Source organism: Hyperolius riggenbachi, chromosome 5 (genome assembly GCF_040937935.1).
Source record: "Hyperolius riggenbachi isolate aHypRig1 chromosome 5, aHypRig1.pri, whole genome shotgun sequence".
In the NCBI taxonomy this organism is placed as follows: Eukaryota; Metazoa; Chordata; class Amphibia; order Anura; family Hyperoliidae; genus Hyperolius; species Hyperolius riggenbachi.
In genome coordinates, this window is record NC_090650.1 from 325,945,348 (window position 1) to 325,972,845 (window position 27,498).

At 45.0% G+C, this 27,498-nt stretch overlaps 1 long non-coding RNA gene across 1 annotated transcript in view; it reads right to left on the reverse strand.

Annotated features, from left to right (window-relative positions):
- Positions 1 to 27,498, reverse strand: part of LOC137517708 (uncharacterized) — an 88,721-nt gene that overhangs the window by 53,520 nt on the left and 7,703 nt on the right. The window contains exon 2 of the long non-coding RNA XR_011020630.1: positions 15,899 to 15,938. This is a non-coding gene — a long non-coding RNA (uncharacterized lncRNA). The remainder of the gene's footprint in view (positions 1 to 15,898; positions 15,939 to 27,498) is intronic.

Here is a 27,498-nt window from a genome sequence, read left to right on the forward strand (position 1 = left end):
ATTTGAGCTCTCTAATCTCTAATTTACATGGTCTTATTTTAGTGTTTTCATCTGGAAAATGAGCTTGGACTATGTACTGTAAGAGGTTAATAGCATTGCATGACTGCCTGACCTTGAACTAACGTTATGGAGTGAAAAAATCTAGAACATGATATAGCCAAAGAAAAATAAGGTAGCATCAGCTGGACTCCTTTTTAACAACAATAACAATAACAATAATATTTATATAGCGCTTTTCTCCCTGGGGACTCAAAGCGCTGTGACCCTGCATTATGCAGTCTCAAAGGCTAGGGAAAAGAGGTGAGTTTTTAGCCTTATTTTAAAGCTGCCCAGAGAAGGAGCCTCTCGTACTGATTGTGGAAGTGAGTTCCATAGAGTAGGGGCTGCATAAGAAAAGGCCCGAGCACCAAATGTTAAGTGTATCCTGGGAATACCCAGCTTCATTTTGTTGGCAGAGTGGAGGGTGCATGGAGGGGCATAAAGTTCCAATAGATCCGTTATGTATTTGGGTCCCATGTGGTGTACCGCCTTGAATGTCAGCAGGCAGATCTTAAAATTGATTCTCTATTTTACTGGCAGCCAGTGAAGAGTTTGCAGTACCGGGGTGATGTATGAGCTGCGGGGGGCATTGGCTAGGAGTCTGGCTGCAGCATTCTGTACTAGCTGTAAGGGGCGCAGAACCTTATCTGTAGATCCGATGAACAGGGCGTTGCAGTAGTCTAGGCGGAAGGATACAAATGCATGAACCAGGGCAGGTAGGTCTTCAGCTGGAATAAGGTGTTTGATTTTCGCTTTATTTCTTAGATGGAAGAAGGAAGACTTGACGACAGCTGATACCTGCTGTCTGAGTTTTAGATGTCCATCCAGGATCACCCCAAGGTTTCGCACAGAGTCTTTATACTGTACAGTATCTCCCCCAATTGCTAGTTTGAGGTGGTGAGTGTTTTGAACTTTATCCATCATGTGTGGACCACCTACCACCAACACCTCTGTTTTGTCAGAGTTCAGCCTCGGCCAGCTGGTGTTCATCCAATTTTGTAAATCCACTAGACACGCAATTATGGATGCTGATGGGTCTTGAGTGCCAGGCTTGAAGTATAGATACAGTTGTGTGTCATCTGCATAACAATGGTATCCTAGGCCATAGTTCTGGATTATTTTGCCCAGTGGGAGCATGTAAACCGCAAAGAGTAATGGTGATAGTACAGAACCCTGTGTAACTCTATAGGCAAGTGGCACTGGATTAGAGTAGTGTGTGCCCAGACATACTTGCTGTGTCCTGCCAGATAGGAAAGTCTGAAACCAGCTAAGAACAGTACCCCTTAGGCCACAGTAATTCTCCAGTCACTGGATTAGTATTTCATGATCTACAGTATCAAATGCTGCAGACAAGTCAAGAAGAATTAGAATCGAGCAATCACCCTTGTCCCTTGCAGTAAGTAGATCATTCATTACTCGGACTAATGCCGTTTCAGTGCTGTGCCTTTTCCTGAATCCTGATTCCTGACTGAAAATTTTTCAAGATGTTGTTTTCTGTAAGCCTGGCTTTTAGCTGGTTGGCGACTGCTTTCTCAATAACTTTTGATAGTAATGGTAAGTTCGCCACAGGTCTGTAGTTGGTTACAGAATCAGGATCTAGTGATGGTTTCTTCAAGAGGGGTTTTATGATTGCTTTCTTTAGTTCTTCTGGAAAAGTTCACTTTGCAAGGAGCACTGAGTGATTTTGTGAAGTGCTGGCCTGATCAGCTCTGGGCACTGCATTAAGGATCCAGTTGGGCCAAGATCCAGGTTGCAGGTAGTGGGGCGGAGACTTTGAATGAGAATTCCAAAATCTTCTTCACTCAGCATGTCAAAGACTTGCCATGGTGGTACGGTAGTAGGCATATGCAAAGTCCAGTGGTCAATTGATGTTGTTGGTGTAATGCTGGCACGGATGGTAGACACCTTGTTTGTGAAGAAGGCAGATAATTCTTCACACCTTTCCCTGGAGAATGTGGTTGGGGCTTTTAGGCAGGAAGGATTGCAGAGTGATTCCACTGTGTGGAAGAGTTGAGCAGCTCTGTTGTTGGCTGTAGATATTTTGTGCGAGATAAAATCTGATTTTTTCTTGGTTATTGCTTGTTGGTATTGTCTGAGGTGTTGAACTAGGCTAGATTTGTGCTCCTTAGACCCTGATTTACGCCACTGTCTCTCTAGTCTGCGCCCTTTCTTTTTTCGATCCATGATGGTTTTGTCAAACCAATTAGCTTTCTGCTTTTTGGTTGCTGATTTGGTGCGCCATGGGGCAATACTGTCAAGTGTTTCATATATCGTGTTGTTGTACTGGGTTACTAGAGTGTTTGGGTCCATTTGACTGTGGAGCAGATTTGTAAAATCCAGGTTGGCAGTTATCCTCTCCGGTGTTAATTTACTCAGGGGACGGATTTTGATTGTTTCTTTAGGGACCTGCTTGATAGGGTGATGTTCAATAGTAAACTGTATTATGTGATGGTCTGACCACACCACTGGAGTTACTGTTATGTTACTAATGTCCATTCCAGGTGGAACAGTAAGTCTAGCGTATGCCCTCCTCTGTGGGTAGCAGATTTTACAACTTGTGTGAAGCCTAGTCCACCCATGAGATTTATTAGTTCATTTGCATCTTGGGATTGAGTGTTATCAGCCCAGGCGTTGACGTCACCAAGGATGATCCATCTCGGATACGACAGAGTCAGCATGGCCAGAAGTTCTGAGAATTCCTGTAGGAATGGGTCAGCATTCCTGTAGGAATGGGGACGATAAACCACTAAAATTTTGAAGCCTTTACCAGCTGAGATCTGGGCACCTATACATTCAAAGGACTTTGTTGAGCCAACATTCAGGGCTCTGAGCTGCAGAGTTGTTTTGCCACAAATTGCTACACCCCCTCCTCTGCGGTCTCATCTTCCCTACAGGTAATCTGCTTAATTCAGCCAATATCCTAGATAGCTGGGGCTCTTATACATATGTTAATTATTTAAGTGCCTGGCTGGAGGCTTGCACCATATCCAAATATATAAGCAAACATACTAATACAACATTTTATGTAGATGACAAATAGTAGTGCCACCTCTGTGTCACCTCTGCCCCATGTGCCTTTTTCCATCTCCCTGTGTTCTTAGCAACCCTCTTTGTGCCACCTCTGCCTCCTGTACCTCCACTGTGCCATACATGTAATTAAGGTGCAGGGAAATTTAAGCACCGGGTAAAGCTGAAAAACAGCTCACCCTGTCCCTGAAAAACTCCTGGTGGCATTAATTATTAGTCCCCCTCCAGGTTGCAATTGACTCTGGGGTAAGATGCAATTCAGCTTCCAGCTATTGCTAGTAGCTGAATTACGCTGTTTTTATCATCTTTTGACAGCACCCAAATGACTGACTGAGCACAATAGCCATAATTCACATTATGGCCTATGACTTTGCTGGCTACATCCAAAGTTTCAGTGCCATTTTTGCCTGACTCCCCACTGTGTCCCTCTGCCTTTAATGTGTCCCTCTGCTTCATGTCTTCCCCCTGTCCCCCTTTTGTGCCTCCTTCTGCCCCCCTGTGTGTCTTCTTCTGTGTCTTCTCCTGTCCCCCTTCTTGTTTCATTCGATCACCCTTTGTGCCTCCTTCTGTCCCGCTTTGTGGTTTCCTCTGTCCACTTGTGCCACTTCCTATCCCCCTTTGTGCCTCTTTCTGTACCCCTGTGCATCCTTCTGTCCCTATGTGTGCCTTCTTCTGACTCCCTGTGCTTCCTTTTGTCCCCCTTCTGTCAACTTGTACTACTTTCTGTCCCCCTGTGCTTCCTTCTGTCCCCTTGTGCCACTTTTTGTCCATCTTTGTGTCTCCTTCTCTCCCCTTTAGGCCTTCTTCTGTCCCCCTGTGCCTCCTTCTGTCCCCGAGTGAAAATGTTGGTCCCGGTTTGTGTTTCCTTGCATCCCCGCTCCAAACTTCAATACACTACTGTCTACTTGACATGTAAACTTTAATTAAATACTGTACACACAATATACCCAACCCATTAAAAGAGCAGTACTGCGGTGTTGGCCTATGCTAATCACAGCCGGCTGTGTCACATACACAGATCTCTACCACATACAGCCACACATGCACACTCACTGATGTTTATACTCCCGGGAGTTTTATATGAAAAAGTTTGCATGCAGCAAGCTAAGATCAATCAACTCCAGGAAAGTCAGTGGTTAGTCATGCAGGGGCTGTAGCCAGATTGTTAGTGCAACAGTTCCACATTAATGGCTGACATATGCCTCATCAGTGTTTTCATGCCGCGTTAGTGGTGCTGGACAAAACTTGCATCAAGCGCATAAAGTGAAGTAAAGAAAGTCGAGGCACTGCTGCAGTAAAAAAGAGAGGTACCTTTAATCCACGGTGTTCGGACACAGCGGGGTATACAGTGGGGGTGAGGGGATGCCTAAGGCATCCCCTCACCCCCACTGTATACCCCGCTGTGTCCGAACACCGTGGATTAAAGGTACCTCTCTTTTTTACTGCAGCAGTGCCTCGACTTTCTTTACTTCACATGATCACTGTTTATCTCTGAGTAGCACGCTGCAACATGGAGTACATAACCCGGTGAAACCCAGGACCTCTCTGCCCGCATTTAGTGCCTGTCTTTTCCCCTCTCACTGCCGTATCAAGCGCATAAAGCATTGTATGTGTTGCCACTGAGGGCTCTCACCACCTCCTCCGCAATGTCCCACTTTGCTACAACCGCTCAGCAGTCTTCTGTGGTGCGCTCTGTGTCCTGCTTGATCCACTCCGCTTTCATGGACATACAGCTGCCGGCATGCTCGCGCTATGGGGATCGCTTCCTGCTGCTCACGGTCTCTCTGTACGAGACCCGGATGTGACGTCACCGCTCTGCCCTCAGCATCACTAGTATCGGCCGCCCACCGGCCTTCGTCAGATGATAGTGGGCGGTTGTTCAACGTTCCATTTTAACATCCCAGCAATGCTTGCTACTTTGCATACTCCTCCCTACCAATGTGCGTCTTTTTCAAAGTGCATTTTTCATGGTCCTATTGTTACTTCCTTAACATGATTATTCCAATGTTGTAACATTACAACATTACCGCATTTCAACATTTTAACATTATTGTCCTCCGCAGCAAGACAGGTGATCAGGATTAAAGGGGAACTTTTCACCTCCTCACCAGAATCCTCTCATTTGCTGTACACAGACAGTTGTCGGATGCAAAAAGCGTTTGTTATAATCTGATATGATGATAATTTCATATGCCCATCTTTCATGCAAGCAACAGTCATTCTTCATATACTCACTATCTAGACCATATCCTATCTCCGCAAGACCTGACCACAGATATGAGGCTAAGGGTCACTTCGGACCATACTGGGCTTATTATTATTACTTAGGGAGGAAGGGTGCTAGGGGGAGGTCAGAGTTTAACCCAAGCGGGATGACTGTTCCCAACCTAAAGATCCAGCTTGATTCAATTTGACACAATTGTCTATCAAGATCGCCCCCCCTAGAGGGTATCTGCATTTTGACTATGCCTTTAAATTTTAAACCCTCTGGGTTTTTTCCATGATTCAACATAAAGTGTAATCCCAAGGGGCTAGTCTCGTCCCCCTCATTTATATTGTGTACATGTTGCTGTATTCGTTTTTTGAGCAATTGTGTCGTTTTTCCCACATAATATAGCCCACAAGGGCATGTGATCATGTAAACTACGTATCTACTTTCACAATTGATGAACGTTTGAACTTCATACGTTTTCCGTCCTCGTGAGTCGCGAAATTCGCTCGTTCGATCAACTAAATGGCACACACTGCACCGTCCGCACCGATACATGCCCTGCGGCCGCATGGAGGGACCCAACCACATCCGCGTCGATTGGGGTGTAACCGATTTGAACTCAGATCTAACCAACATATCACGGAGATTCGGCGCTCGTTTTGCCGCTAATTTAGGGTAATCTCCTACTGGGGCACACGTCGCCACATGGATAAGATACGTGGATGACGTCCTCTTGGTCTGGAGGGGTATAAGAGAGGAATTGGCGGTCTTTTTAGATCACCTCAATATGAATGACAGGAACATTGTCCTGACACACACTATTGATGAACGGGAGATCAGCTTCCTAGACTTAACCATACGGAAGGAAGGTGATAGACTAAAGACTACAACGTTTAGAAAACCCACTGCAGGAAACACTGTACTTCATGCGACAAGCTTCCATCCCCCATCCCTATTGAAAGGCATCCCGGTAGGGCAACTGTTGAGAGTGCGTAGGAACTGCACAGACAGTGACGACTACGACAGGGAAGCCACTGAGATGACAAAACGATTCAGAAAGAGGGGTTACGATGAGGAAACTTTGGATGTTGCGAGACAAAGAGTTGATTTAACATCAAGAGATGACTTACTAACAGCCAATAGACACAAACAGAAACAAAAAGGTGATCATGTTAGACTTGTAACAAAATATGGCACGCACTGGAACCAACTGCGAAGAGCGTTGGCGAAACACTGGCACTTGTTACAATTGGACCCGCGGATAGTTGAAGCAGTAGGAGATTACCCTAAATTAGCGGCAAAACGAGCGCCGAATCTCCGTGATATGTTGGTTAGATCTGAGTTCAAATCGGTTACACCCCAATCGACGCGGATGTGGTTGGGTCCCTCCATGCGGCCGCAGGGCATGTATCGGTGCGGACGGTGCAGTGTGTGCCATTTAGTTGATCGAACGAGCGAATTTCGCGACTCACGAGGACGGAAAACGTATGAAGTTCAAACGTTCATCAATTGTGAAAGTAGATACGTAGTTTACATGATCACATGCCCTTGTGGGCTATATTATGTGGGAAAAACGACACAATTGCTCAAAAAACGAATACAGCAACATGTACACAATATAAATGAGGGGGACGAGACTAGCCCCTTGGGATTACACTTTATGTTGAATCATGGAAAAAACCCAGAGGGTTTAAAATTTAAAGGCATAGTCAAAATGCAGATACCCTCTAGGGGGGGCGATCTTGATAGACAATTGTGTCAAATTGAATCAAGCTGGATCTTTAGGTTGGGAACAGTCATCCCGCTTGGGTTAAACTCTGACCTCCCCCTAGCACCCTTCCTCCCTAAGTAATAATAATAAGCCCAGTATGGTCCGAAGTGACCCTTAGCCTCATATCTGTGGTCAGGTCTTGCGGAGATAGGATATGGTCTAGATAGTGAGTATATGAAGAATGACTGTTGCTTGCATGAAAGATGGGCATATGAAATTATCATCATATCAGATTATAACAAACGTTTTTTGCATCCGACAACTGTCTGTGTACAGCAAATGAGAGGATTCTGGTGAGGAGGTGAAAAGTTCCCCTTTAATCCTGATCACCTGTCTTGCTGCGGAGGACAATAATGTTAAAATGTTGAAATGCGGTAATGTTGTAATGTTACAACATTGGAATAATCATGTTAAGGAAGTAACAATAGGACCATGAAAAATGCACTTTGAAAAAGACGCACATTGGTAGGGAGGAGTATGCAAAGTAGCAAGCATTGCTGGGATGTTAAAATGGAACGTTGAACAACCGCCCACTATCATCTGACGAAGGCCGGTGGGTGGCCGATACTAGTGATGCTGAGGGCAGAGCGGTGACGTCACATCCGGGTCTCGTACAGAGAGACCGTGAGCAGCAGGAAGCGATCCCCATAGCGCGAGCATGCCGGCAGCTGTATGTCCATGAAAGCGGAGTGGATCAAGCAGGACACAGAGCGCACCACAGAAGACTGCTGAGCGGTTGTAGCAAAGTGGGACATTGCGGAGGAGGTGGTGAGAGCCCTCAGTGGCAACACATACAATGCTTTATGCGCTTGATGCAAGTTTTGTCCAGCACCACTAACGCGGCATGAAAACACTGATGAGGCATATGTCAGCCATTAATGTGGAACTGTTGCACTAACAATCTGGCTACAGCCCCTGCATGACTAACCACTGACTTTCCTGGAGTTGATTGATCTTAGCTTGCTGCATGCAAACTTTTTCATATGAAACTCCCGGGAGTATAAACATCAGTGAGTGTGCATGTGTGGCTGTATGTGGTAGAGATCTGTGTATGTGACACAGCCGGCTGTGATTAGCATAGGCCAACACCGCAGTACTGCTCTTTTAATGGGTTGGGTATATTGTGTGTACAGTATTTAATTAAAGTTTACATGTCAAGTAGACAGTAGTGTATTGAAGTTTGTTGCTGTGGTCATATCAACACTACTGGCTCCCCTCCTTAGGGTAGACATTACTAGTTCACATGATTCAGGCGCAGGATATCATTGGAAGGCTTGCATCCCCGCTCCCCAGCAGTGCACCCCCAGACCAGTTTATCCTGTAGTACAGAGTATTCCCAGCAAAAGCATTGCTTCTCTCATGTGTCCCAGGCCCCTCCAGCAGTGTGTGACCTCCTCTCCTTTGAACACTCATCCTAGTGCTGGCTGCTCTAGTGTTGCATAATTACATGTGACATGCAGGAGGAAATGCCGGTCTGGCACTAGAGTAAGCATTCAGAGTGAGAGGAGGTCATTCCTCATTGGCAGCACCAGAGCAGGTGAGAGAAGCTCTGCTCTCGCTGCACATATTCTGCACTACAGTGTAAACTGGCCTGGGGAACACATTACAGGGAGCATGTACCAGGATGACATCATTGCGACCAATCAGCGAGCCATTCACTTCAGCTGGTCATTCATATGATGTGTGTTTGTAAGTCGGGGACTCCCTGTAGATATCCTATAGCACAAGCTGTTTCTGTAGATAAATGGCCCACTTACTTTGCAATAATCAAGCATGTGATGCATACTACTATGTATTTAGGACACCTATAACAGGCATAGAACCATAGCAAATGTTTTGTAAAACAAGAGGTGCCTGTCCTGCGTAGGTTAAAAAAAATTCCCACAAAAAAAATCTAACTTTTTATGCTTATATATACAGTAGGTTATAGTTGGATATGACCATATTGAAGGCTGATGGTGATAACTGTTGATGGTAATATGATGAAGATGTACCTTGTATTTTACTTTATGGTGAAAATGCACTGTATATTCTGACATATAAGACTACTTTTTAACTCTTGAAAATCTCCTGAAAAGTCGGGGGTCGTCTTATACGCTGGGTGTCATTGATGCCGGGGGGATATGCAATGCTGATACCCGATGCGCGTATGCAACATGCTGATGTTTAATTTACCAGGTGCTGGAGATTCGGGGTTCACCGCATATGCTGGGGGGAGCTCCTCGCTCACGCTGTGAGGTCTAGGATGCCAATGGTATGGAAGAAAGAGATTGCACTGTGCCCATAAAACACACCACTTCCATCCGTCTGGCCCGCCCTATCTTGTTACTGCCCGCATGTGCAAGATCTGAAAGGCAGAGAAGGAGGTAAATAGGATACAACGGTGGGCCAGACAGGTGAAAGAGCGAACAAATTGCAATGGGGAGCGCTTGACCAATATTAATAGTGAGTATCCCAATTTTTTGTTTAGACTAGAGACAGGTGAAAGAGGCATGTTTGATGGGCACAGTGCAAACATTTCTTCCATACCTGTGATAAAACGCCGAAAAGCCGCCGTGTGTACTGGCGGCAAGGCGGCTGATTCCACGTCCTGTGCGGCGGTTTGCACGCAGCAGCGTGCGTCTGGTATGGCTGGGCCTGTTATTTCACACAGGCTGAGGAATACGCACGCGTGCTGAGAGGCAGAACCTTTATGACAAACAAGGAGGAATCAGCTGACCAGGTTGGTCAGCTGACCTCAAAGCAAGTGGCTATTGGTTGAACGCTGATGGGTGGCGCCGGAGAGCGCCATGCTATATATAGTCACTGCTGGTGGTCAGTCTCAAGTTGTCTGCCGTTGCGAACACTACGTGGAAGCACTCAGACCTTAGTCAGATCCTACAGTGTGTTAGAACCAGGAGGACCTGGGAATTCACACTGAGCCAGATTACTTCTGTGTTATCATTCTGTTATACTTCAGACTAGTTCCAGGGTGTTGAGACTACGGACCTCACACCCAAGATTAGGGACTCTGTGTTATCATTCTGTTATACTTCAGACTAGTTCCAGGGTGTTGAGACCACGGACCTCACACCCAAGATTAGGGACTCTGTGTTATCATTCTGTTATACTCCGGACTAGTTCCAGGGTGTCGAGACCATGGACCTCACACCCACATCTAGGAATACTCTGTACCATCATATTATACTCCAGACTAGTTCCAGGGTGTAGAGACCACGGACCTCACACCCAAGACTAGGCATTGTTGATATCTGTTATGACCTATTGCATTCCTGACTATCCCTCTGCTTTTTGATTTGGTACCTACGCATATCTGATTATCTGTTGCCAAACCCTGCCTGCCTTTGGATACCGAATCAGCCTTCTGTCTATGTACCTTGTCTGTCTGTGTGTTGCCGACCTGGCTTGCCCGACCTAGAGAGCTATCTCTCTCCTTAAAGATAGTCTCCAGACCTGCTAGTGACATCCACCTTTCAGGTGTCACTCACTCACAGGTTCATCCTACCTTCGGCCTGGGACTCCACCCCCTTTGGAGGCCTCATGCTGTTGGACGTTTTTTGTACTTCCCAAAAGGCGGTATCGCCCATACTGCCAGAGACCACCTGCTCCTCGGGTGGTCTTACTCAAAGTCATTACTGTTGCACCAGACACTCACATTATAAAGGTGTCCAGAGGTTAGTTATACTTAGATTATCGGTGATTCTGCAGATCATCAATAATCAGGTATAATCTGTACTCTTGGTGATACTGCAGATCACCAATAATCAGATTCTCTCTGTGTGCTGACACCGATCGTTACAGAACGGCAGACCAAAACCAAATGGATGCACTTAACAGCCGTCTTGATGCACTCACCACCTCGGTGGAAAATTTCATCCAAGTGCTGGGCAGTCATCAGACCCAGATCAATGCTTTGTCTGGGTCTGCACAAGTCCTACAGACGGCTGTGAATATAGTGCGATCTCCTCCAGGTACAGACTTACGTATGCCTGTGCCCAAAAAGTTTTCTGGTCACAGATCTGACTTTCAGAATTTTAGAAATCGAGTGTTATTGTACTTTGAATTGAGAACTAATTCGTCGGGAACCGTGGCACAGAGAATTACGTTCATTAAGACTCTGCTGTCAGGGGATTCCCAGACATGGGCATATAGTCTCCAGACAGGGAATGAGGCCCTAGCATCGGTTGAGGAATTTTTTAAAGCTATGGCTATAATTTATGATGATCCGGACATCGCCTCTACCGCTGAGCGGGCCCTCAAGACTTTGCAGGGCAGGGATTCGGTTGAAGTTTACGCAGCTGAGTTCAGAAAATAGGCAGTTTCAGCTAGATGGGGGTCATTTGCACTTCTGGACTGTTTCTTGTCAGGGTTGTCAGACGCAGTATCTGATCTAATGCTGGGTCATCCTGAGCCGAAATCTATTGATGAGGCCATTTCATTAGCAGTCAGGGTTGATCGTCGTCTATGTTATCAGAAACAGACTCGAAGTAGGAACAATGTGAGATATGTTTCCTACGCCTCTCCTCCACCAGTTTCACCCCCACTGGAACCAATGCAGGTTGGTCAGTCGAGATTGTTCCGGGTGGAGCAGAATCGCAGAAAAACAGAACAGCTCTGTTTATACTGTGCAGAGGAGGGTCACAGAGTGCAGAATTGTCCCATGAAGTCGGGAAACGCTGCTGCCTAGGTGTAGTCGGAGGTAATACCCTAGGCATGCAGTCTTTACCTCTAGACAATAAACGTTTGCTTCTCCCTTCAAACAGTGGCCACTGAGGCCTTCCTAGATTTTGGCTCAGCAGCCAATTTTATGGATTACGAGTTTGCTAAGAAATTGGGGATTCCTATTTCTCCTTTGAATCAACGGATTCTGGTCACTGCCGTGGACGACTCTCCTCTGCAGAGTAACTACCCTCTGTCTCAGACCCCAGAGTTAAGGGTTACAGTGGGGGTGTTGCACAAAGAGAGTCTACAGTTTCTGGTTTTGCGAATGACAACTTCCACGATCATTCTTGGCATGCCATGGTTACAACTTCACTCTCCTCAGATCAATTGGGCTTCAGGTCAGCTAACGAGCTGGTCTACCCATTGTCATCATCATTGTTTAGCGAAGGTAACCTTGGGTAACACCAAGATTCGGGTGGAAAGTTTGCCAAGCCAGTATTCAGAATTTGCGGACGTGTTTAGTCCCAAATCAGCTGATAAACTTCCTCCTCACCGTCCTTTTGATTGTCCCATCGATCTCAGGTCTGGTTGTATGCCCCCTAGAGGTCATCTCTATAATGTGTCTGGGCCAGAGAAATTGGCTATGCAAGAATACATCCGAGAAAATTTAGCTAAAGGTTTTATTCACCCCTTTCGGTCACCAGCAGGGGCAGGATTCTTTTTCGTAAAAAAAAGGATGGAGGCCTCCGTCCATGCATCGATTATCGGGGCTTAAATAAGATTACAGTAAAAAATTGTTATCCTTTGCCCTTAATCGACGATTTGTTTACCCAGGTCACCAATGCTAAGATTTTCTCGAAGCTGGATTTGAGGGGTGCATACAACCTTGTGCGTATCAGAGACGGTGATGAATGGAAGACGGCCTATAACACACCTGACGGGCATTACGAGTACCTAGTGATGCCCTTTGGGTTGTGTAACGCCCCGGCCGTCTTCCAAGAGCTGATTAACGAGGTGTTCAGAGAGGTGTTGGGCCAATTCGTCTTGGTATACTTAGACGATATACTTATTTTTTATTCCAACATCTCAGAACACAGGAAACATGTTAGGTTTGTGCTACGAAAGTTGAGACAGAATATGCTGTATGCTAAACTGGAAAAATGCATTTTCGAAGTGACTTCTGTTGCCTTTCTGGGGTACATAATCTCGACCTCTGGCCTCTCTATGGACCCTGGAAAGGTTTCTGCTGTCTTGGAGTGGCCTCAGCCTGTAGGATTGAAGGAACTCCAGAGATTCCTGGGGTTCGCCAACTACTACAGGAGATTCATAAAGGGGTACTCTACGGTGATCTCACCTCTCACCAGTCTCACCAAGAAAGGGACAGATACTCATCACTGGTCCGCAGAGGCCCATGCTGCTTTCTCCACTCTGAAGAAATTGTTCTGTTCTGCACCCATTTTGAGACATGTAGACGTCACCTTTCCCTTTATCGTGGAGGTTGATGCCTCAGAGGTAGGGGTAGGGGCTGTGCTGTCTCAGCATTCCGGTTTGCAGAGGAAACTTCACCCTTGTGCCTATTTTTCACGTAGGTTTTCACCCGCAGAGAAAAACTATGATATTTAGGCAACCGGGAACTTCTAGCCATCAAGTTGGCCTTTGAAGAATGGCGACATTGGTTAGAAGGGGCAGAACACACCATTACAGTTTACACTGATCACAAAAATTTGGAGTACATTAAGGGTGCTAAGAGACTTAGCCCCCGACAGGCCCGGTGGTCATTATTCTTTTCGAGATTCAGATTTGTGATCACTTATACCCCTGGTAGTAAGAACATCAAGGTGGATGCCTTATCCAGGTGTTTTGAGCCCGAGACAGCACAGCCCTCAGCCCCTTGAGACCATTATACCTCAATAGGTGGTCCTGGCAGCCACCGAAACCTGGAAAGACTGGACTGTCACTCTGAGTTCTTTCCAGGGGTCCTGTTTGTACCATTGCCTTTTCCCCTACAACTGTTGCAGCTGTTTCATTCCCACAAGAATGCCGGGCATCCTGGGGCCACCAGAACTCAGGATCTACTTTCTAGATGTACTTGGTGGCCGTCATTGGCAACAGACTAAGGAGTTTGTGAGAGAGTGTGCAGTGTGCGCTGGAAGCAAACCCTCCCGTCAGGCACCGGTTGGAACCTTGCAGCCTTTACCAGTTCCGAGTGAGCCTTGGACCCATTTGTCCATGGATTTTGTGGGCGAACTCCCCAGTAGTGATGGGCGAACAGTGTTCGCCACTGTTCGGGTTCACCCGGATTTTGGCCTGTTCGGGTTCGGTTCGGCACCCCCCGAACACCTCATGGTGTTCGGGAGGGTGCTCGGCCACGCTGCCCGAACCCGAACGTGCCTTCTTTGTTCGGCCGAACACAGCCGTGTCCGGCCGAACATAGCCCCCTATAGGGTCCCAGCATAAAGGGAGAGCATGCCCCGAGCGCAGGGGGGGGGGGTCGGAAATGCCCCCCACCCCTCCCCGCTAAGCTCTTCCTTTTGCTGGTACCCTATAACGTTAAATTTAAGCCCCCCAAAAGTACCTGAGGAGGAGGGCAGGAAGCGGGCAGCCGAAGATGCTAGGCGCTAGTACCATCTGGTACTTCCGCCCTCTCTTGACGCACTTCCTGTTTACATTTGAAGTCGCGTCAAGAGAGCGCAGAAGTACCGCGATGATGCGTACGAGGGTACGTGTCATCATGTAGACTTTGAATCCCTTGCTACGCTTATCTACTCCCCACAAAACTTCATCTGAAGCTCAGGGGAGTAGATAGGCGTACTTGTGTTAAACAGTGTGCTGTATGCCCAATAAGCTATCTGATTATGTATATAGGGTATCATTTTAACCGTGACAAGTGAGAGAATAGATTTTGAATTGTTTGACAACTGAGGGCTAAGTCATGTGATTTTTTTTACTGGAAAATTAAATGAAAAGCAATAAAACTGTTATTTGCATGTACTCTATACCCCTAAATAAATACTTGTTAAAAAAAACTAAAGTGACAGCATTGAAAAGAGAATACATAGTTACCCTAGGGACTTAGCTTTTAAAATATGTATACCATGAGAGTGTATTACTGTTAATCATGAAGATAAGGGATTTTAATTACTGATAGAGTACAATGAGAAAACAAAAAACACAAACCAGAAACTAATATATTATCGCCATACATTGTACTAGGAACATTATTTAAATGTTTAGATAACCAGGACAAATTAGCAAATACAATGTGTGGGTTTTACATATGGTAACATTGTTAATTTGAAAACTATAGTGGACGGAAATGGAGAAATAGTGCATTTTTTCTTTTTTTTTCTCATTTTTTCCCTTTAAAATGCACAGATAATAACATAATTACTAAAAGCAAATATCACCCTCACAAAGCATAATTAGTGGCAAAAAAAAACAAGATATAGATCCTTTACATCTGATGAGTAGCAATAAAGTTATTGGTGAATGAATGGGAGGAGCGCTGAAATGTGAAAATTGCTCTGGTTTTTAAGCAAAAAACCCTGTGGTGCTGAAGTGGTTAATAATGGGTGGAAAAAATTCATATTCTTACTGTTTCAGGGATGTACCTGTACAGATGTTCGCATGGATATTTGCTAAAAGGCAAGAACCAACATAAAATAAAATAAAACAGCGTGAGATGAAATTGAAATTATTTTGGGAAGTTGATCGGTGGAATGAACCCTCATGGGCGAATGGATGTCAACAGTAAACTCCAGGGGCAATCGATGGCAATTGGGTATAGGTTCGCCTGGGTAAGTGACCATAGCTAATGGCGGGGGGAGGGAAACGGGGGATGAGGGGGGGGGAACCCAAAACTAGGGGGGTGGTGATGGAGTAGGGTTGGGTTGAAAATGTCCTAGATCCGCAGATGATAATGGGGTTGGGTTGAATATGTCCTAGATCCGCAGATGGTGAACGGCCTGCCAGGCTGTCAGTCATCTGTATATGGTGAAACAGTGGGAGACCTGAGTGTTGGTATATGAAATCAGGTTCTGGAATTGGGCCTGAACATGGTAGGTAATCATTAAAAATTAAAAGTGGAAAGAATTCTCAATGGAGATAAAGAATATAATACTTATAGATATGGTGCTAAACATAATTAATACCTACTAGGGCCAATTTCTATCCTATAGCATACTCACCACCCTCATCTAGTGCGATATCTGCTAAGGGGTAGGGTTGCTGTAGAGAAAGAACACAAATAAAAAATATTGGTAACTTGTTGAAACATGTAAAATCTCTAACAGATAAACATCTAAAGTTCATAAATATGTGGAAATCTCTAGACTTTCATTTAGACCATTGGGGCTAAGTGCATTCATTTTAAAAATCCAGAATGTCTTCCTACCTTCAGCCTGGGACTCCACCGCTTTGGAGGCCTCAGGCTGTTGGATGGTTTTTGTACTTCCCAAAAGGCAGTATCGCCCATACTGCCAGAGACCACCTGCTTCTCGGGTGGTCTTACTCAAAGTCATTACTGTTGCACCAAACACTCACATTTTAAAGGTGTCCAGAGGTTAGTTATACTTAGATCGGTGATTCTGCAGATCATCAATAATCAGGTATAATCTTTATTCTCGGTGATACTGCAGATCACCAATAATCAGATTCTCTTTGTGTGCTGATACCGATCGTTACAATACCGCTCTGATAAACAGGGAGAGCTCACCAATCCGCTTGGAGACGGGTCAAGCTGACCAATCCTCTTAAGGAGAGGGAGAGTTGACCAATCCTACCAGTCAATCACCTGTATACTGTTATATACTGAGAACCACATAGAGTACAGCACCAGTATCTATTCATACATAGTACCAGTGTATGATGTTTTTTATTTTTATTTGGTGTGAGTTGGAAGAGGGGTAGTCTTATACGGTGAGTATATCCCAAACTCTATAATTTAACTGGAAACATTGGGGGGGGGAGGTTCGTCTTATATGCCCAGTCATCTTATACGATGGAAAATACGGTATTTTTTGTATATATATATATATATATATATATATATATATATATATATATATATATATATATATAGTTTATCACTGTTCACTATTCTGAAACATGACAGTAGGAACCTAATCTGTCTTATAATCATTTCACCATAGGTCCGAGACTCTGACATGCTGTAATGATTGCACACTTAATCAAAGCACAAAGAGTACTTCATAAGTATTTAGGTGGGAAGAGTTTTACCAGACTAATTTCAGAACAAGATCTCTTGCCTTGACATTGAAAGTTCAGGGGAAATAAGGTGTAATTTGACAAAATATTATTGCAGTGAAAAAGGTAGATACTTCAAATAAACTACCAGCAGTTTTCTTAGAGGAAATCAAAGACTGTGCAATCTCTAGGCTTTGCTATTGTAACATGAAACAAACACTGAATTAGTGATTTATTAGATATATTGTTTGACATAAACCAGAGTAATTACCGCACTACATGAAAAGTTATTCTTTGTGACTGATGATTTCTGCTGATGTTGATTACAGGATATTAATTTTTCATTATTTGACTGACCCTCCAGGGGTTCATTGGGATTTAGTGTATCTTTTTTTGTTTTGTAAAAATATGAATGATATTTAATGCACTTCTGTTGATTACTCAGTTATCACAGAAAGAAAATCAGCTGTAAATACAGTATATCATTAAAACTTGTACATTTCTATGTGTTTAGTTAATTGTTTCTGCAAATTATGACTTGGAACATAGTGCAGAGTGGAATAAAAAAAATCAGTTTAATTATCAGAAATATTGCTTTTTTTCTGTTTTTCTCCAATTGTTATTTTATAAACAAGCCTTACAGTACACACACCGTCAACTCTTGCATATACTTGCATTTTTTGTTGCTTAGAGATGGTATCAAAACTTCACCTCCTAAAAATGTTGTGTATAGAAAAAAATACTGGACAGTTAATTGGGACCTGGAAGCACCTTTCCCATGAGTTGCTATAAAAAAATAGATATAATAGATATAAAAACAATTATGATACAGCCCCTGTTGATGTAATAAACAGCTAGAAAAATAGTAAGTACTGTAGCTGATAGGGTGATGTTGTTGAGATGCTTGCTCAGTCCGGTGGACAGTTGACCCTTCCACTAGGGAACGAGTTTTTACCCAGATGCGGTGTCTAAGTGACCACGGGTCTTCACCAAAACACGACCCGAGGGGGTCGCCCTGGATTTTGCAGCCTAGTGCCCACCAGGTGGCAAACTGGGATCACCTCACTAGTGGTCGAGAGAACTAGTACCACAATGTGGAGCTGAAGAGGGAGAGAAACGTAGTAGATAAACAAGCTGAGGTCTAGGCAGGCGGCAGGCAGGAGAATCTGAGGTACATGCTGAGGTCGGGGCAGGCAGCAGACAGGAGAATCCGAGGTACAGGCCGAGGTTGGGGCAGGCAGCAGACAGAAGAATCCGAGGTACAGGCCGAGGTCGGGGCAGGCAGCAGACAGAGGAAATCCGAGAACAGTCCGAGTCAAAGCCGAGGGAGAGGAGATCAAGAGTGGTCAGGCAAGCTGGGTCGTCAACAGGTAAACAGGATCAATAGCAGAGATTCTTCTGGAGAAGGCATTCCACACTAGCTGTCAGAATGAAAAGCACTGAACACTGGCTGGGGATGTGTTTTATAGCTGAATCTGGCGACCAAAACTTCCGTGCATGCGCGTACGCACCTGCGCCCCCTTGTGCGCCGTTTACGCTTGTGCCCCGTGCGACGTTTCCAGCGCACGCGTATGATCTTATTAGCGATATGCACAGAGCTCCGCGCATGCGCACGCAAAACATTGTGCAACCACGCACAGACCTGCACACACCACTGGCCATAGACAACAATCCATGGCCGGCATTGCGCGTGCGCGCAGGGAGAACGGAACGCCGGCACAACAAACCAACTTAAGTATTACAGTAGCACCACTGTCCACACCAGTCTGATTTACTTAAAGGGAGTCTGAAGCGATAATACAAAAAAAATCCTTACCTAAGGAGAGGGAAAGCTCTGGGTCCTATAGAGCTTTCCCGTTCCTCTCACAATCCCCTCGTTCCAGTGCTGGCTCCTCTGTTCAAATCTACCACCATGGGAGGCTTCAGAAGCCAAAGACGGGTGGCTCTGTACTGTGCAGGCACGAGTGCAGGATACCATGAACACGCCCATGCGCAGTACAGAGCAGCTGTCTTCAGGAACTTCCAAAACCTCCCACCAGGGCAGTTTCTAGACTAAATTGCACCCAGGGTGAGAGTATAAAAATGCCCCCCCCCCTCCCACATGGAGAAAGGTATAGGTGCCCGCAGTATAGGTTAGCCAGGTCTAGTTGTCTAGTAGCCCCCAGTATAGGTAGCCAGCTATAGGTCCCCCCAGTATAGGTAGCCCGTATAGTTGCCCCAGTATAGGTTACATAGGTAGGTGCCCCCATATAGGTTAGATAGGTAGATGCCCCCAGAATAAGTTTGATAGGTAGGTGCCCCCAGTATAGGTTAGATAGGTAGGTGCCTCCAGCATAGGTAGCCAGTATAGTTGCCCCCAGTACAGGTTAGATAGGTAGATGCCCCCATATAGATTAGATAGGTAGGTGCCCCCAGCATAGGTAGCCAGTATAGTTGCCCCCAGTATAGTTTAGATAGATAGGTGCCCCCATATAGGTTAGATAGTTAGGTTCACACAGTATGGGGTAGATAGGTAGGTGCCCACCATATAGGTTAGATAGGTAGGTGCACGCAGTGTAGGTTAGATAGATAGGTGCCCGCAGTATAGGTTAGATAGGATGGTGCCCACAGTATAGGTTAGATAGGTAGGTGCCCACAGTATAGGTTAGATAGGTAGATGCCCCCAGCATAGGTTAGTTAGGTAGGTGCCCCAGTATAGGTTAGATAGGTAGGTGCCCCCACATAGGTTAGATAGGTAGATGCCCCCATATAGGTTAGATAGGTAGGTGCCTCCAGTATAGATTAGATAGGTAGGTGCCCCATATAGAATAGATAGGTAGGTGCCCCCAGTATAGGTTAGATAGGTAGGTGCCACCAGTATAGGTTAGATAGGTAGATGCCTCCACTATAGGTTAGTTAGGTAGGTGCCTGCAGTACAGGTTAGATAAGTAAGTAGCTTAGATTGCTACATTCAACTCCCTCCTCCGTCGCCCACCTCCACCTCACAATCCCTGCATCTCAGCCGAGGACTTTGTCTCCTTCTTTAGTGATAAAATCACCAACATCTGAAAAACTTTAACCAGCAGCCTCTTCTTTCCATACATACTCCAAACCTTACATTCTCCCTGACAACCTTCTCACCACTAACTGAACTCACTGTCTCCTCTCTCATCTCTAAATCACGTCCCACTACATGCTCCCTTGACCCCATGCCCTCTCACCTCATTACTAACTTATCCTCTACCATCTCACCTGCCTTAACCTCCCTCTTCAACCTTTCTCTCACCAGAGGCATCGTTCCATCCTCCTTCAAACAAGCCCTTACAATGCCCATACTAAAAAAAACCTTCTCTTGACCCCTCTTCCCTGCCCAACTACCAACCTATTTCTATTCTCCCCTTCTCTTCAAAACTACTTGAGCGCCACATCTATACTGACTTAGTCAGTCACCTCACTGCCAATTCTCTGTTTTTTCACTCCCTACTTCTACAAATCCTCTCATTCATGAACATTCAGGGTCGTGCTCTCTCCTGGCTTTCCTCCTATCTCTCAGATAGGACCTTCAGAGTTGCCTACTCTGGCACTACCTCCTCTCCACATCCCCTCACTGTTGGAGTTCCCCAAGGCTCAGTCCTCAGACCTCTATTTTTCTTTATCTACACATATGGACTTGGTAAGCTCATCAACTTCTTTGGTTTCCAATATCACCTATACGCTGATGATACCCAGATCTACATTTCAGCAGCTGACTTGGACACCTTAACAGCTCGTGTCCCAGACTGTCTCAATGCTATCGCCTTCTTCATGTCCTCCCATTTTCTAAAACTCAATATGGACAAGACTGACATAGTAGTCTTCCCACCTCACAAATCAATGCCCCTGCTAGACATCACTATTTCTGTTGATGGCACTTCCATAACACCTGTCCCCCAGGGTCGCTGTTTAGGTGTAATTTTGGACTCAAGTCCCTCATTCAAACCACACATTGACAAACTATTCATCTCTTGTTGCCTCCACCTAAAAGACATCTCCCGCATCCACCCTTTTCTAACAGAGGACACTACCAAACTTCTGGTGCATGCCCTGATTATTTTCCGACTAGACTATTGCAACTCTCTGCTCTGCGGTCTCCCAACCGTTTAGCCCGGCTACAGTCTATCATGAACTCTGCTGCACGACTCATCCACCTCTCCTCCCACTTCTCCAGCCCAATCCCCCTCTGTCAGTCCCTTCACTGTCTGGCAGTTACACAAAGGATACAATTTAAAATCCTTACTCTCGCCTATAAAGCTCTCCACAACATAGCTCCTTCCTATCTTAATTAACTTATTTCCAGATACTATCCTACATGCAATCTCCACTCTGCTAATGATATTCTTCTGTCTTCTTCCCTGATCACCTCTTCCCACTTACAAGACTTCTCTCGATCCTCTCCCTCAACACATCCGCCACTCATCCACACTTACTATTTTTAGGCGCAATCTGAAAACTCACCTCTTCAGGCAAGCATACTCTCCTACCTAGGACACCTTGCCCACTAACCACCATTTCTACCACTCCACACACAGCTTCCCTTACCTACTGTCCTTTACCTTAAATGTTAAGACTGTAACGCCTTTTTGGCCAGGGCTGTCTTCCCTTTTGTCTCACAATGCTGTGTAATGGGTGTACACCCCACCCCCCACCCCTGTGTAAAATATGCAGTTAATTTGTTCACTGCTTTAGCTGTAGCACGCTCTTGTCTTGTATCAACTGTTGTATTGTATACTTTGTATTGTTATACCGTGTATGCTATTGTACAGCGCCAAAGAAAATGCTGGCGCTATATAAATCAATAATAATAATAAGTAAGTGCCTCCAGTATAGGTTAGATAGGTAGGTGCCCGCAGTATAGGTTAGGTAGGTGCCTCCAGCATAGTGGCAGGGGAGAGTGGGTATAGCACTACAAGTCACTTTCCTCGATCCACGCATGCAGCCTCTATCTTCTTCTAGTCCCAGCTTTCATCGCATTGGTAAGAGCGCCCCCTGTGATCACATGCGGATATGTCATCAAAGGGGGCACTGTTAGCAATGCGACAGATGCCGGGAACAGGAAGAAGATAGAGGCTGCGTGTGTTCAGGGATTGAGGAAGGTGAGTTGTAGCACTCTGCCTGCTCTCCCTGCCGATGTGCCCCCCCACCTGCTGCTCTGCCTCGCACTCAGAGCAGTCGCACTGTCCACACGTGCTTGGAAATGGGCCTACCTCCCGCAGTGATAGAGTGCAGACTTCAACCCACCGGTTGAGGACTGTTAACAGGGAAGCCAGCGCTGGACAGAGGGGACCAGGAGAGGAGTTGGAAGGCTCTATAGGACCCAGGGCCTTCCCCTTCCTTAGGCAAGTATCTGTTTTGTTGTTGTTTGTTTGTTTTTAAATGGGCTTCAGACTCACTTTAAAGAGAATGGGCCTGATTCACAAAGCGGTGCAAACACTTTGCACGCCTGTGAAAAGCCCTTTATCACGCCTAAACTTAGATTAGGCGTGATCTGAAGTAACTCGCGCGAAGTTCCCGCGCGCAGCGCCCATTAAGCCCTATGGGAACGCGAGTTACAGCACAAAGAGGTGATAACTTTGCTAGTGCAAAGGTTATCATGCCTAAAGTCTTTTAGGCGTGATAACTGAGTTATCACCACTTTGTGAATCAGGCCCAATCTTTTCAATAAAAAGCATACCATTCTATTCATTATGTTCTCCTGGGGTCCTCTGTGCTGTTTCTGCCACTCCCTGCTGCAATCCTGGCTTGTAATTGCCATGTTTATGCAGTGTTTACAAACAAAAGACATAGCAAGTGATAGGCTGAGAGTAGTTCAGTGTGTGAGTCATACATAGTGTGCAGGGGGCCTGGAGAGGGTGTGTATAGCTTCTATCCAATCAGAAGCAGCACAGCACATTCCAGCCTGACTGCTTCAGCTCGACAGAGTCGACAGAGGAGAGAAGAATAGATCATATAACAGAGATAACACAGCCACTGTGCAACTAGAAAAGGCTGCAGTTAGACAGAGCACATTAGAACAGGTATAGGAACTTATAGGATAGAAGAAATAAGGATGAAAATTCTGTTACAGAGTCTCTTTAAGGCTTATTGTTTTTCAACCTATTGCCAAAATTCACCATGAAGTGATTTTTTTGAAGAGAGATCTTTATTTCCTTCTCTACATCCAATGCTCCCAGGTATCTTTGCAAAAGGCTTAGATCATATAGAACATCATTGTCCTTTCAGAAAGAAGCAAATGGGAGAGTTTTCCCATCCTGTTGCCACTTTAGCTGTAGAGAGAGAACAATACTGGGAATATGGTAATGGATTGACAGAGTCAGTGAGCATATAGGGTAAGTAGTAGTAAATAGTTTTTTGATTTTACACTTACTGCATAAATAACGGCGATCAGTCACTGCCATTGTTGATATATCACTATGTGGATTTCTTTTTCGGGCTATTATAAATAAAAGGTTAACATTGTGCACATGTGAAGCGTCTTCTTCTTTGACCTAAAAATGGATTGTGGATGGGGCAGTGTGGGCTCTAATTTAGGGCCCAAATACACCTAAGAGTGTATATGTGTCCAGGCATTCCTGGAGACACGCCTTTTCTTCTCTTTTCTCAGCTAAACCATAGTTTAACCCCATTTTCCTCCACAATATCCAACAACACGCCCAACCTTCTATTGAAAAGCAAGGTGTTTATAGTACAAATGCTGATATCTTGAGAAAACCACAAGATTTTTTTCATTAACAAATGGCAATGTGTGGAAATAGTCCTGAAAGCAGAGATTCCTTGGTGGCTGTTATTGTTCAGCAGAGATGGTGTATGCAATTTCCCAGTTCGGTCCAGGTAAATTCCATTTCCTACTGAGCAAAAAAAACAAAACAAAACAAAAACATACTTCACCTTGAGTCAGAATTGCTCATCTCTACTGTTTGTGAAGGCAAACATTGCACTACTGTTCATGAAGCTACACATGGCACACCTTTAGTTGTAAAAAGGCTTCACATTAATACTAACATGGTAGTAGTATATTGATAGTGTGAAATGATGCTTGCTCTCATCACATTACATTGCTTTGTAGCTGATTGGCAAACCTTCAGAGTGACACAGTACTGCATGTGAAGACGATGCCACAAAAGTTGTTTAGGTGATATCTTTACTAACTAACTGTACAAGAGTTCTTTGTAAGCTTTCAAAACTTCATGTTTCTTCTTCAGGCATGATACAGAAGTGGATCAGAACCGTACAAAGAGGACGTAACATACAGAGGCTTATATGTGATTTTGTAAGGTAAACAGCAATTTGACATCATCATGTTACGCAGTCTTAGAGCTGGAACCCACTAGAGCGATTTTATGAGCGTTTAGGGAGCGATTCAAACTGCTAGAGATTTCCCGAAACGCTCAGCTAATGTTAATGGATGGGCCAAATTCCACTGGAGCGACTGCGATTACCAAATCGCAAAATGCAGGACATGCAGCATTTTGGGCGTTTAGCGTTAGCGATTAGCGTTAGCGTTCCTGCAATGTAAAGTATATGAACACTGGAGTAATCGCTCATCAAAACCTGCACAGAGTGATTTTGCTAGCGTTTTGAAGTTACTGCACACTGTAACAAAATTAAAATTAATTGACAGGACCAATTAGAATTAAAACGCTAATCGCTAATCGCTACACAACCGCTGGCAAACAGAATACACTTTTTAAGATCGCTCCTGAAAACGCTCATGAAATCTCTTGCAAACCGCTCATACAAAATGCTAGCGATTTCGATTAGTGTTAGCGTTTTGTAGTGGGTTCCAGGCCTTACTCCTTTTGAAATGTAAAAAATCCCATTAGGGGCTTGATGCACAAAGCGGCGCTAACTGTTAGCGCCGCTGTGAAAAGCCTTTAGTGCCCTTAAGTAGCTCTGTGCGCACTAACGGACGCGCAGAGCTATTTCGCGCACAGCCCCGTTCAGTGCACGAGCAGTGCAGGTGCGCCTGTATCAGTGCGTGGTGCGACGATGACGTTGCACCCGCTGCCCCTTAAACACCGCACTCGGTGCAACGATAACAGCGCATTGCGATGCGCCGCTTCGGGGGCACCCGATGTGCCGTTATCATCGCACCGCGCACTTAACAGGAGCACCCGCGCTGCGCGCGCACTGAGCAGGGCTGTGAGTGATGTGTGGGCGCAAACTACTTAGTGCCGTGGTTTGCGCCCACTAAGTGATATGACTCCCTAACCGGCTTAGCGCCGGTTAGTGAATCAAGCCCTAGATCTAATAACCCTGAGAGTGCTTTTTACAATAGGTGGACACGACAGTAATCAAATTAGTTATTCACCAGGTAGGCACAAACGATAAATCAACAGGTAGGCACAAACGATAATCAAATTGTCTATCAGAGAACAACAGTTAATACAATAGGAAATAAAAGATTAGGCAGTCTGCCAGCAGGTTCTGTCAGGATGCAGTCATTATAAATAAGCAATGTAAAGACTGGGTGCCTGGTTCTAATGGCTAATGAGAGTAAATGTCATCCATTAACATATGTTTTTTCTGTCAGGTACATATTTCAACAGTTTATCATAAAGCAGCTGGTTCTGGGGTTTATAGTTTATAATAAAGATGATGTTCCTAGGGCTAATAGTTTATCATAAAGCCAGGCTTATTGTTAAGCCCATCATTTAAACTTCTGAATAGAGATGTTGCGAACGGTTCCCGAACCGTTCGCCGGCGAACATCTCTGCATCTCTGGGCCCTGTACTACTTCCGGGTCGCTATGACCCGTAGTAGTATGCCTGCGCTGGCCCGACAGTGCACGTCCTAGATCGCGCTCCTGTTGATGGGCACTTTCTGCGCATGTGCGTGACGTCATGAGTGGCGTCACGCTCATGCGCAGAGAGTGCCCGGCAACAGGAGCGTGATCTAGGACACGCACTGCCGTGCCAGCGCAGGCGTACTACTCCGGGTCATAGCGACCCGGAAGTAGTACAGGGCCCAGAGAGATTCGCCCGGCGAACGGTTCGGGCCATCTCTACTTCTGAATAGTTTCATAAACACGTATTCACACATCCTTCTTTCATAACCTAACTTGAATCCCCCCACTTAATATGGTAAACCTTAAAGAGAACCTGAAGTGAAAATAAAAAGTCAAAATAACCATACACAGGTCATACATACCTCCTGTGTAGTCTACTCCTCAATCTCTTTCTCATCTCCTGCGTCCCATTTGTACACTGTGATCAATGGAATTCTCCGTCCTCTATTTTAAAAATGGCCATTACCCCATAACAGCTTCCTGGTCAGCACACTGTTAAACTCTGATATCAGCCACTTGAGTCACAGGGAACCACGAACATCACCTTGCACATTCAGTTGTAACTGACAGCTGCTGATATATAACTGACAGAAACTGGTATACTTCAGATCTGACAAAATCTTGTCAGAACTGGAAGGGATCACTCTAAGAAGAAAATGATGAGCTTCTGAGAGGAACTGACTGTGAGGTTAGTATGCAATATTCATTTGCAGCTACGTCATGTGTTTATATTAAATATTTTTTCTCGCTTCAGGTTCCCTTTAAGTCTTCCATATTGTGGGCAGGTGATGTTTTGAAGTGCAGTCCTACAGGTGTCCTTATTTTCCACTGTTCAGCGGCGCATATAGGGCTTGATTCACTAAAGTGTGATAACTGCTATATCAGCAGTTATCACGCGCTCTGCCGCTCGCAAAAGTTTACACGTGAACAGCATTAGTTCACGTGATAAACGAAGGTTTTCATGCGATCACATTCGCTTTTCATGTGAAACGCGCACATGAACGAGTGCAAACGTTCGTTTATCGGGCTTGATTCAGTAAACCGTGATAGGACAAATATCACACCTTATCAAAGATATCACACGTTATCAAAGTTATCACATGTTACCAAAGTTGCCACACGTTTGATTCACTAAACCGAGATAACTCATATTGCGTTTTCGCATGCAATCACAAATTTTTGGCCACGATTGTGCAAGAAAATTCACAACTGTGCGCAAAAATTTGCAATCGCGTAAAAAAGCGCGTGAAAACACTAGTGCGGCCATGATATGAGTTATCACGGTTTAGTGAATCAAGCCCGTTATCAAAGTTAACACGCCTTATCAGAGTAGCATAGCGAGCGCTACGAACTTATGCTTGCTAATTGGCAATGGCACTCATCCTGCCCAGAACCCCTAAGGGTTCGTAGTGCTCGCTAAGCTACTCTGATAAGGCGTGTTAACTTTGATAACATGTGATAAATTTTGATAACGTGTGATAACTTTGATAACGTGTGATAAATTTTGATAACGTGTGATAACTATGACAAGGTGTGATATTTGTCTTAAATCGGTTTAGTGAATTAAGCCCGATAAACGAACGTTTGCGCATGATCACGTGCGCGTTTCACGTGAAAAGCGCATGTGATCTTGCGATAACTTTGTTTATCACGTGAACTAATGCTGTTCGCGTGTAAACTTTTGTGAGCGGTAGAGCGTGTGATAAGGCTGGGATAGAAGTTGTCACGCTTTAGTGAATCACGCCCATTGTGTCTTTTCCATAGACTTCTATTTCTCTC